Source organism: Paramisgurnus dabryanus, chromosome 14 (genome assembly GCF_030506205.2).
Source record: "Paramisgurnus dabryanus chromosome 14, PD_genome_1.1, whole genome shotgun sequence".
Lineage (NCBI taxonomy): Eukaryota > Metazoa > Chordata > Actinopteri > Cypriniformes > Cobitidae > Paramisgurnus > Paramisgurnus dabryanus.
Window position 1 is genome coordinate 29,995,057 of NC_133350.1, and position 12,033 is coordinate 30,007,089.

The following is a 12,033-nucleotide window of genomic DNA, read 5'->3' on the forward strand; positions in this document are numbered from 1 at the left end:
CCCTTTAATGGTAGTAACATTGCAACTGCGATGTTGCAGTTACATTACCAGCAAGTTGTAAAATTACCAAAACATACAAATATATTACGTAACAGGACCATCTTTGGTTATCTTGCGATGGGAGATCGTAAAGGGGATGTTGTGAATTGGTACTCTACTGGTAATAAAATTTCTTACCATTGGACATTGTAGTTACTTTGCCAGTAGTTGGTCATATAATGACCAAAAATGATAAATAATCACGTAACTGGTGTGTCGCATGTTAGCTGGGCTGTCCATGCGAATCGCCAAAAAAAACGCGCTGTAAACGAAGCGATTGTGCATACAGTGTAATGGGCATTATCCTGCCTGATTAAAACATAAACATCGCAAATAACATCAGAATTAACAATTAATTTACGTACACATATCCTAAAAATGAACCTTGTCTGACTGATACGCTGTAAAGCGGGTAAAATTAGATCATGATTTTGAATGGAAGTCAATGACACCCTCTGCCGGTTGGGTATACCAAGATGGCCGCTGGCTTCACCTCACACTATTACGTTAAACGCTTTATGCGCATCCAGTCATTAATATAGATCAGTGGTTGGAACACAGTTTTCCACTCATCTCCCTCATATATATGCATTTTTAAGGTTAAGTTTGGTGAAGACTGCGGGAACATGGAGTTGCTCCACAGCTGCTGGGATGAGGGAAAGTTGATAGCATAATTTAATTTTGATCTTGTTAAGAACTCAGTAATCAATGCAAGATCTTTAACCTTCATCACTAGGGGATGTTGAGGGATGAATACCGTATATTCTTGAGCAAGAGCCTCCTTGATGTATTCATTCAAGGCCTTGTGCTCAGGGACGAATAGTGGGTAGATTTTGCCACTGGTCACTGTCTCACTCAGTATTAGATCAATAGCGCAGTATAAGGTCTGTGTGAAGGTAACTGAATGGATCATTTGAGGCAGATTTACGTCTCTGAAAGGAGTATAACACTCCACCTGTCTTTCTATGTAGGCAGAATTTAAAGAAATGGACCTGACTGGTGTAAACATGAAAAGAGGCAGGACAGGGAACAGCGATCGCCCCACTTTAGAGATTTTTTTTGTCCAGGATAACACTATGGAAATAATAATAACTACAGAACTACAGTACTACCATAGGGGCCCACCCTTCTTGATATTGCCCAGGGCCCCACAAGCTGACAATGCAGGCGAGCAAAATTGGAATAATTATTTTTCATAATCGAATATTTTAGCTACCTTAATATTGGTATTGTAATATGGTTTTTAAAACATAAAAAATATTTTTATGTAAAATTATTAGTGGAACATTTCATGCACCTTTATTTGACCTTAAAGCATTTCAGATCCTGTGCCATCCTTGTGAACTCTGCACAGGACCCCCAAAAATCTACAAAACAACATTACCACCCATCAAAGAATAATGGTGTATATATGTCCCACGTACATGTCAGATGGGCTTATCCCTTAAATAAGACATTTCACAAGACTTTTTAAGATGTCAAATAAATCTTTGGTTTCCCCAGAGTACATTGCTCAAAATATCATACAGATAATTTATTATAGCATGATAAAATTGCCACTTTGTAGGTGAGCAAAAATTTGCTGTTTTGGGTGTGTCCTTGTAAATGCAAATGAGTTGATCTCTGCACTAAATGGCATTGCCATGGTTGGATAGTGCAGATTAAGGTGTGGTATTATCCCCTTCTGACACCACATGGGGAGAGAAATTTCAATGACCTAATTTTTTACTTGCTTGCAAAGAATGGTTTACCAAAACTAAGTTACTAGGTTGATCTTTATCACATTTTCAAGGTTGATTGAAGCACTGGAGACCCAGTTATAGCACTTAAACATGAAAAGTCAGATTTCATGATATTTCCCATTTAATATTTTTTAGATTACTTGACTGTTTGGACAGAAGTCTTCAAGATGTTCTTCTGTCAGAGGAGAACTGGCTTTACCTGTTGAGCCTGATTTTAACACTCTTACACAATTGAAGATTTGTTTCCTTGCCGCTGTTGCTTTTGTTTTTCTGATTAAGATACAGTTGATATATATGATTTAGGGCACATATGCTTTCTTGTTATCGCTTTGAATACAATGATTTAATTACAACCCTATAAACACGTAATTGTTTTAAAAATGTGAAATGTAAAAATAACCTCTTTATTTTTTATATTTATATAAAAATAATATTTTTTTCTATTTATGTATAATGTATTTGTTTATTTCCTCCCATGTACTATTTTGTGCTAAAATGTTTTCATTAAAGCTGCTTTACAACAATGTAAACGTTACAGAAATCCACTAAATCTGAATATGGTTTTCCCAGCTATTCATTGTCATTAGAGTTTTTTTTTACATTGTAGTTATACTTTTGTCTTGCATGCTGTTAGACTATTGCCACAGCTGTTACTTATCTGTATTCATTCTTACATTTGCATGTGTTTTTTAATATCGAAAACTTTAACCAGACTGTCTGTAGTAAACATCGTCAGAGTAAAGCAGCGGACATTCCTCTTAACCAGACCACTGATGATGATGATGCTGCTGCTGCTGTGGTGAATCATAGGGCGGGATTTCATTACATCAATCAACTCCAGGCAGTGATTTCATTGGCTGATCTGTCAGTCGGGGTGGGATCTGATGGAGAAGCTGAAGTCTTTCTCTTGCACTGAAATAAACATTAAATAAAGCGACTTTTTGCAGGATTATAATAGGATCGGATCGTTGATTCATCAGATGACTGCGATAAGATTGAAAAGAGTGTTGTGATGAAGACGAGACGGCGTAAACTCCGCCCATCATCCTCCGTCTAAAATCTGATCCAGTCGAGGAAAACGTCGCGTGTTAAATCTTCTGAGGTAAGCACATCAAAACGACATACTGCTTACATAACACACAACACACAAAATAACACATCACCCCGTAGCAGAATGTCAATAAGACAAGATCATTTTACATCTGTTTCTATGAATGCTGGAAGATTTTATCTCTCTTTATCGTTTGATATCGTCTTAAATACAGCCGCTCTTTAAACGTTAAATGACACTCGGTGCGTGAATATAATTGTTATTGCATCAGATATAAACAGATCTGACGATTAATGTTCCACGTGAATAATGTTATAAATATGATTTAGTGTAATTTATACGCACAATTGCTGTCACTGTGTGTTCACGTGATAATGCTTTCATATGACACTTAGGTTTCATAAGCCTTTGACAGTTTTAACAACCATTTAATCCTGAGATGTTTCCCATAGATGTGAACTAGTAAACATGCCCATTTATAAACAATTACACATTTAAATTTCGTGACACCATGCAACGCTCGTGAACATATGATACAGTAAACTGTATATGTATGAGATCCAAACCCCTGAAAGAGCAACACTGTACACTACTGAGTGATGTTCACATGAGTTTAGTTAAATGTTTAGATGTTTCTCCTTAATATCAACAACAATACTACTAATAATAATAATACAACCAAACAATACAAGGCAGATGTGAAATTACTGCAAAGTGACTCTAACAATGTTAAAAAAAGATCTAATTTCTTATAGGCAATAGCCTACACAACATGTAATCAGAATTATGATTACTTTCCTGAACTATACTTTATAGTTTTACTTAAAATAAAATTGAAATAGTTAATTTAAAGGAAAAGCTCATCAGGACGACAATTCACACATCATTTGAAATATTATTTGTGTTTAAAAAAAAACAATTTCAAGCAGGTGTTACAACAAACCCTCTGTTTGTTACAGTTAACCCCAGATGTGTGTATTGATTGTGTAAAAAATGATATATCTAACTTAAATATTTTTTGAACGATAGAGCCAAAGCCGAAAAACATTCGTTTGTGCCCCGCTTCTTCTTATATGGCATCGAACATCTAATAAAGTAATCTGAGTGAGTCCAGTGGGTAAGAAATGTATTATGATGTGAAACCATACTTTTGCAAGATCATTTAGATGGATATTTTTGACCACCCTAGCTTAGGTCCTAGGGTCAGAGAAAAGGGGTTTGTTGATAAGGAGAAATGCTGTAAAGCCCCCTTTCTCACTAGCATGTCTAGACATAAGGCGTCCCTCTTCTTGATGCCGTCTCCCCAGCACACCGCTGCATAAAAGAGGAAACTCACCACAACAGTCTGATTTAACATCTGCTGCCGCTTTTTGCAGATGTTGAAGGATGCCAGCCTTTTAAGAAAGTACAAGCGGCTTTATACTCTCCTGCACAGAGCGTAGACCTGTGTTAGCAGTCCAGTCCAGCTTTCATCCAAATGCACTCCCAGATATTTGTAAGTCTTTACACATACTTCACACAGTCACCTTTGATTGTTACATGGTTCCGGTTGAGGCCTGGTCCTCCTGAAGTCATTCATTTCTCCAGGACGTGGTTTCTTTGAAGCTGGGATGATACAGAATGTTTTCCATAGCTGAGGGAGCATATCCTGTTCTAGGCTCAGGTTGAATATGCGCTGTAGAGGATCTCCCAACTCCAACGCGCATGCCTTCAGTTGTCATGGGGATACTCCATCTGGACCAGCTGCTTTGCTGGGTCGAAGCCTCCGCAGCTCTCTGCACATCTGGGCTGCTGTAATCGTGGGTGGTGGGACATTCTCATTTGTGCTAAAGTTTATAATAGGGGGGACAGAGAGAGCAGAAGAGAGGATGGGGGTACATTGTTATGAGGTGTGAATGAGTTGGGGTGGTCAAACCTGTTGAGGAAGTTGTTCAGCTGGGCTTTAAGAAAGGGTAAAAAGGTGTGCATCATTTACAGCTTGTGTTGTGATGTCATAATCATTAGATGGTCCACATATGTAAATGTATTTTTTTATAATCCATCACTTTCTTAATTTACAACATATTATTTTGCGGACCCCCTGGCTATGGATTGTGGTCCCCCACTTAGAGAACCCTTGTCCTTGAATACATTTATGTGATTTATAGGGGTCCTGTTATGCAGTTTCCCCTTTTTAATTTTTTTAATTAAATAGTCAGTTTGTAATGTTGCTGTTTGAGCATAAAAAGTTACAATGCTGAAAGTTCACTGCAATGAGAGATATTGTTATTAAAATAAATTGTTACAACAAACGGCTAATAAAGGACTACAGCTCTCTCTTCCTTCTTACATGCATGGTAAGTAATGATGTCTGTAAATTAAATAAACACAGTGCATTGGAATATGTGTCAAAAAAGGGGACGAGGCCTTGTTGTGCTGCTAGAGAAGAGGAATAGTTGTTGAAGGATTTGTTATATAATTCTGCTTTTAATTAATATTCATAATGTGCAGAACTTTCATTGAATGAGAACACTGTGTAGGTGGAGCTGTCAGCAGAAGTTGACTTTTGACATTGCAGAAATATAAACCGAATCCACTGTCGCTCATCGCATAACAGCTAAGTTTTACTTGTAATTATTATTGCAACGACCTAAACAACAAGCAACGTTGTTTGACCCTGCTAGTCAATTAGCTAAAGGCTAATTCGTACTGATGCAACATAATGACTATATCGACTTATCGCTCGATATGTGAGCATGACCTCTGTAGCCTAATGTATATTGCCATAGTGTTTACATGTGTGGTTGTTTGCATATAAACGAATGTCATTAGCATTTTAGCCGATCAAGATTGTCTCTGTCATTTCTGTCTACTCTCTGTCTCGGTCCTAGGTGAAAATGTAGTACACTTACATAGTGTACTTAAAGTGCTTTATTTTCACACTAATTTTGTATTATTGCAGCATCTCTTTGCATCCTCAGGCTGAAATGCTCTGCTCTACCTTTTGTCTCTTTAAGGCTTCCCTTTATTAAATGCTCAGTCTACTCTGATTGGTCGGCTTGCCTAGTCTGTTGTGATGTCAGCGTGTATATACAAATCACTTTTTATAACCTAAATAAATGTCCAAATAAATTCAATACCAAGTAAACTCTTGATTCTTGTGAACCAAATAAAGTAAAAGACTCACAGAGTGCATACAGTAGAGTTTAGTCGTCCTTAGCTTGATTGAGTGTTTAGCTATGAGCACAAACTAAATACCGAGAATTTTAAAGAGGTTGGTGAGCAAGTTAGCTAAGGACCACTTTGAAGATATCATGTCATAACATTACAAATTGTCATTGTAAGTAACTTGTTTATCCTTACTAACATATGGTTTCACTTCAGACTTTTATTAACCCACTGGAGTCATTTTGTCATGACTGCTGGGTGATCGATGGCTGTGTGATCTGTGTGTGTGTGTTGTTTACCTGTGGTGCCGGTTCCTCGTGTGTTCACTAACTCCGCCCCCTTGTTTCAGTTGATTGTTCACCGGTGGTGTCTCGTTTACCTTTCCCTTTATATTGCACGTAGTCCTGTCCTTTGTTGCGCGCTCATTGTTTTATCACAGTCCTGCTGCCCTGCCTTGTCTTGTCAGTCGCTCTCTGTCTTCTCCTTTGTTACCCCAGGTTTGGTTTCGGCGTTCGGGGACGCGTCTTCACCCGGACCGCTCGCTTGTAGGAGCATTGGATTATACTGACTTTGTTTGTCTCTCGATACAGCTGGTTCGCTTCGTTTCTAGGCGGTATACCAGCTGTCTCCCTCTCTCCGGTTTGCATCATCACCCGTGAGTGGAGTTCACCCATTTTACCTTGTGGATTATATTGACTCTAACGACTGTTGTTTCTCGGAACCGCTGGTTCGCTTCGTTTTTAGGCGGTGACCAGTGGTTTCCGGGTGGTCCTTCTACATCTGGATTACACAGTGGATTACCCGTCTGAGAACTTGGACTTCCATCTCCGCCTGTCATCCACCTTCAGGGCGGCGTGTTTCATCCCTCTGTTGCGTGTGGTGACAGTGCTGGCGTTCTCGACGGAGCGCGTGGGTGGCTCTCTCTTCCTTTGGATCTGTACTGAATTATTGTGTAGCGCCGACTCACTCTCCCCTACTGTGGGAGTGATTCATTCCCACAGTAGTGTTTCCATCGGAGTGAGTCAACGGGTGTACGCCATGTGTGGATCTACCAGTGACTTGCTCTCCTGTTTTCTATATTTTTCTAAATAAACTATTTAACTTGCACTTGACTCTGAGTCCGTTTCCTGACAGATGAGCGCGCCAAAAATGGAGTCAGCAAGTTTAGAGAGTCTGGAGGTACAGACCGCCCTTCACCAGCAGGGGGCGGCCATCGACCAACATTCGTCGTTATTGTCTGCTGCTGCCAGAGATTTCAGCATCCTGTCTGAGCAACTGAAAGAGCTCAGCAATCGCTTGGACCAAGTGACTCCTCGCCATGAAGCCTCAACCTCATCCGGAGGAGCCGCTTCATTTGAACGGGAGCCACACACGGCTACACCCCCCACCTACAATGGCGATCCCAACACCTGCAGACCCTTTTTACAGCAGTGCTCTCTCGTCTTCGCGCTCCAGCCCCGTCGATTTTCTTCATCCACTTCCAAGGTGGCCTATGTCCTGACATTACTCACTGGAAGGGCGAGAGACTGGGGTATGGCCGCCTGGGGGGCTAAAGCTCCTTTTACTTTTTCATTTGAGGCTCTCGAGGAGGAGATGTTAAAACTGTTTGACCGCTCACTCAAGGGAGACATGGCAGCGGCTGAGTTGGTGAGATTACGGCAACGTAATGACTCTGTGACAGATTTTGCCATACGATTCAAAACGCTCGCTATTTGCTGCAACTGGAATGACGCGGCATTAAGAGCACAGTTCCTCGAGGGTCTCACGCCAGGTATTCAAGACGAGATTGCACTGAGGGAGCCACCCACGTCCCTGGAAGCTGCCATCGATCTGGCTCTGAGGGTCGAGTCTCGCCATCGGCAGAGAGATCTGCGTCGCTCATTTCGCCACCTGATGTCAGAACCAGGGGAGATCGCTTCAGAGACGCCCTCCGAGGAGCCTATGCAGCTGGGCAAGTTCCGAATTTCTGCTGGAGAGAGAAGTCGTCGGCTATCTAATGGCCTCTGTTTGTATTGTGGCAAGCCGGGGCATCTGGCGGCCACCTGTCCGGTAAAAGCTCACGCCCGCCGATGAACCTGGGAGTCTCGGTGGGCGCATCGTCATTTAAATCTCCCGTAAGCAGCACCACACTACCTGTCATGATTAACTCTTTCTCGTCACAGGCGTTGCTGGATTCCGGTGCGGAGGCGTGTCTTTTGGATGCTGGGTTGGCCAAGTCCTGGGGTATTCCATTCATCCCTCTCTCCTCTCCTTTGTCTGCCTGGACATTGAAGGGCCAGCATATGGCTGTGATCACGCACCGCACACCCCCTGTGAGTTTGTTTGTTTCTGGCAATCATCGTGAGGAGATTGAATTTTACATCTTAGAGGATTCACAATCGCCAGTCATTTTAGGTCATGACTGGCTATCCAAACATAATCCTCACGTTGATTGGCAGAACAATGTTGTGTTATCATGGAAGTCTTCGTGTTATGTTTCTTGTCTTGGTCCTGCTCCCTCTCTTGTCTCTTGTTCTGTCTCGCAGGTCCCGGCTATCGATCTCTCAGGGGTCCCGGCGGAGTACTCGGATCTGTATCAGGTTTTCAGTAAGTCCCGGGCTACTTCTCTGCCTCCTCATCGGTCGTATGATTGCGAGATTAAACTACTTCCCAACACTTCTCCGCCTAAGGGTCGCATATTTTCCCTAGCTAAACCAGAAAGAGAGGCTATGGATAAATACATTAATGACGCTCTTAAAGCCGGTCTCATTCGCCGCTCCTCGTCTCCAGCTGGTGCTGGATTTTTCTTTGTAAAAAAGAAAGACGGGTCTCTTCGTCCGTGCATTGATTATCGAGGGCTGAATGACATTACTGTTAAGAATAAGTACCCCTTGCCTTTAATGTCATCAGCATTCGAGTTATTACAGGGAGCGCGCGTATTTACCAAATTAGATCTGCGCAACGCTTATCACTTGGTACGTATTAGAGAGGGCGATGAGTGGAAGACAGCCTTTAATACACCTTCTGGACACTGGGAATATTCCGTTCTGCCGTTCGGTCTTTGTAACGCTCCAGCTGTCTTCCAGACCATGGTCAATGAAGTGCTGGGTGACATGATTAACAGATTTGTCTTTGTGTATCTCGATGACATTCTCATCTTTTCTCCCTCCATGCAGATACACACTCAGCACGTTCGCATGGTTTTACAACGGCTATTAGAGAATCAGCTATTCGTTAAGGCGGAGAAGTGCGAGTTCCACAAAAAGTCGGTTTCGTTTCTGGGTTTTGTCATTGCCGAGGGAGAAATTCGTCCCGATCCCGCTAAGGTTAAGACGGTTGCCGATTGGCCAGTACCCGACACTCGGAAGGAGCTTCAGCGATTTCTGGGGTTCGCCAATTTTTATCGGCGTTTCATCAGAAATTTTGGTCAGATCGCTAAGCCTCTCACCGCTCTCACTTCACCTAATGTATGTTTCCGTTGGAGTAGAGAGGCTCAGGAGGCCTTTGATGTGTTAAAATCCCGGTTCATCTCTGCGCCTGTCCTCTCTATTCCCGATCCGGCTAAACAATTTATAGTGGAAGTGGATGCATCTGATGTCGGGGTAGGCGCCGTCTTATCACAGCGATCGTCTATTGATGGGAAAGTACATCCGTGTGCTTTTTTCTCTCACCGGTTAAACCCAGCAGAACGTAATTACGACATAGGGAATCGGGAGCTGTTGGCGGTTAGACTCGCTTTGGGTGAATGGCGTCACTGGTTGGAGGGAACCTCGGAGCCCTTTCTGGTCTGGACGGATCATAAGAATCTTGAATATATCCGTTCGGCCAGAAGACTAACATCTAGGCAGGCTCGTTGGGCACTCTTCTTTGATCGTTTCAACTTCACCCTCTCGTACCGGCCTGGCTCGAAAAATACCAAACCTGATGCTCTCTCCCGTCTGTTCGAAAAGTCTGATTCGGAGAGGACGGAGACCATTCTCCCGGAGGGGAGGGTGGTCGGCGCCCTCGTATGGGGAATCGAACAGCGGGTGAGAGAGGCCGGCCGGGAGGGGGAAGTTCCGGAGGGGTGTCCAGCGGGTCGCCTATGGGTTCCTGAGCGGTTACGTTCGGATGTCATCCGGTGGGGTCACGAGTCCAAATTTGTCGGCCATCCAGGTATTCGGAGAACGTTGGCTGCCGTCCGTCAGCGTTTTTGGTGGCCTTCTATGTCCACTGACGTCAGACAGTTTGTATTAGCCTGTTCGGTTTGTGCTCGTAATAAAGCATCTAACTTACCACCCGCTGGTCTGCTTAAATCTTTGCCCGTGCCCTCCCGCCCCTGGTCTCATATAGCTCTTGATTTTGTCACCGGCTTACCGGCATCTAATGGTAACACTGTTGTTCTAACTGTGGTGGATCGTTTTTCGAAGGCGGTTCATTTCATTCCCCTGCCCAAGCTACCTTCTGCAAAAGAGATGGCTCAGGTTTTGATTAATCACGTTTTTCGGTTACATGGTATTCCGACTGACGTAGTGTCAGATAGGGGTCCTCAGTTCATCTCTCGTTTTTGGCAGGAGTTTTGTAGACAAATTGGCGCCACGGCCAGCTTGTCTTCTGGTTATCACCCGCAGACCAATGGGCAATGCGAACGGGCTAATCAGGATCTCGGTAGAACGCTCCGCTGTCTGTCGTCACAATATCCGAATTCCTGGTGCGATCAGCTCCCGTGGGTTGAGTATTCTCATAATTCTCTTCCCGTTACGTCTACCAATTTGTCCCCGTTTGAACTTTCCATCGGTTATCAACCTCCCCTGTTTCCATCACAGGAGCCCGAGGCAGCGGTTCCGTCTGCGTTAGCTTTCGTACGCAGGTGCAGACGCACCTGGAGGAGAGCTAAGACACTGTTATTATCTAATTCCAGACGAACCAAAGCTGCAGCTGATCGTCATCGGCGACCTCCACCCCGTTACGTTTGTGGTCAAAAGGTATGGCTTTCTACCAAGGATCTGTCTCTCCGTGAGCCTTCTCGTAAGCTGGCTCCGAGATTCATTGGGCCATACAGTATTTCTAAGGTCATTAATCCGGTGACGATTAAGCTTAAGTTACCCCTTTCTCTTGGTCGGGTTCACCCTGTTTTTCATGTATCCAAGGTTAAACCTGCGATGTTTGCTCGCTATAACCCCCCTGTCTCTGCCCCCATTCCCCCCGCCCCTCGTCTAGTGGATGGTGCCCCTGTCTACACTGTTAAGAGGTTACTAGACTCCCGCCGCAGGGGCAGAGGATTTCAGTATTTAGTGGATTGGGAAGGATACGGTCCTGATGAGAGGAGCTGGGTTCCGGGTCGGGATTTGCTGGATCCTGGGCTGATCGAGGACCTCCGTCGGCGACAGGGTGAGTTCCCCGGTCCGTCTGGTGCCGGTCGTGGAGGGGGGGCTACTGTCATGACTGCTGGGTGATCGATGGCTGTGTGATCTGTGTGTGTGTGTTGTTTACCTGTGGTGCCGGTTCCTCGTGTGTTCACTAACTCCGCCCCCTTGTTTCAGTTGATTGTTCACCGGTGGTGTCTCGTTTACCTTTCCCTTTATATTGCACGTAGTCCTGTCCTTTGTTGCGCGCTCATTGTTTTATCACAGTCCTGCTGCCCTGCCTTGTCTTGTCAGTCGCTCTCTGTCTTCTCCTTTGTTACCCCAGGTTTGGTTTCGGCGTTCGGGGACGCGTCTTCACCCGGACCGCTCGCTTGTAGGAGCATTGGATTATACTGACTTTGTTTGTCTCTCGATACAGCTGGTTCGCTTCGTTTCTAGGCGGTATACCAGCTGTCTCCCTCTCTCCGGTTTGCATCATCACCCGTGAGTGGAGTTCACCCATTTTACCTTGTGGATTATATTGACTCTAACGACTGTTGTTTCTCGGAACCGCTGGTTCGCTTCGTTTTTAGGCGGTGACCAGTGGTTTCTGGGTGGTCCTTCTACATCTGGATTACACAGTGGATTACCCGTCTGAGTACTTGGACTTCCATCTCCGCCTGTCATCCACCTTCAGGGCGGCGTGTTTCATCCCTCTGTTGCGTGTGGTGACAGTGCTGGCGTTCTCGAC

At 44.0% G+C, this 12,033-nt stretch overlaps 1 protein-coding gene across 2 annotated transcripts in view; it reads left to right on the forward strand.

Annotated features, from left to right (window-relative positions):
* Positions 1-2,642: 2,642 nt before the first annotated feature.
* The window catches only part of elmo2 (engulfment and cell motility 2), a 40,931-nt gene continuing 31,540 nt past the window's right edge, over positions 2,643-12,033 (forward strand). For both annotated transcript variants that reach the window (XM_065241976.1, XM_065241977.1), the window contains exon 1: positions 2,643-2,883. The gene's annotated coding sequence lies outside the window, so the exon portion shown is untranslated. The remainder of the gene's footprint in view (positions 2,884-12,033) is intronic.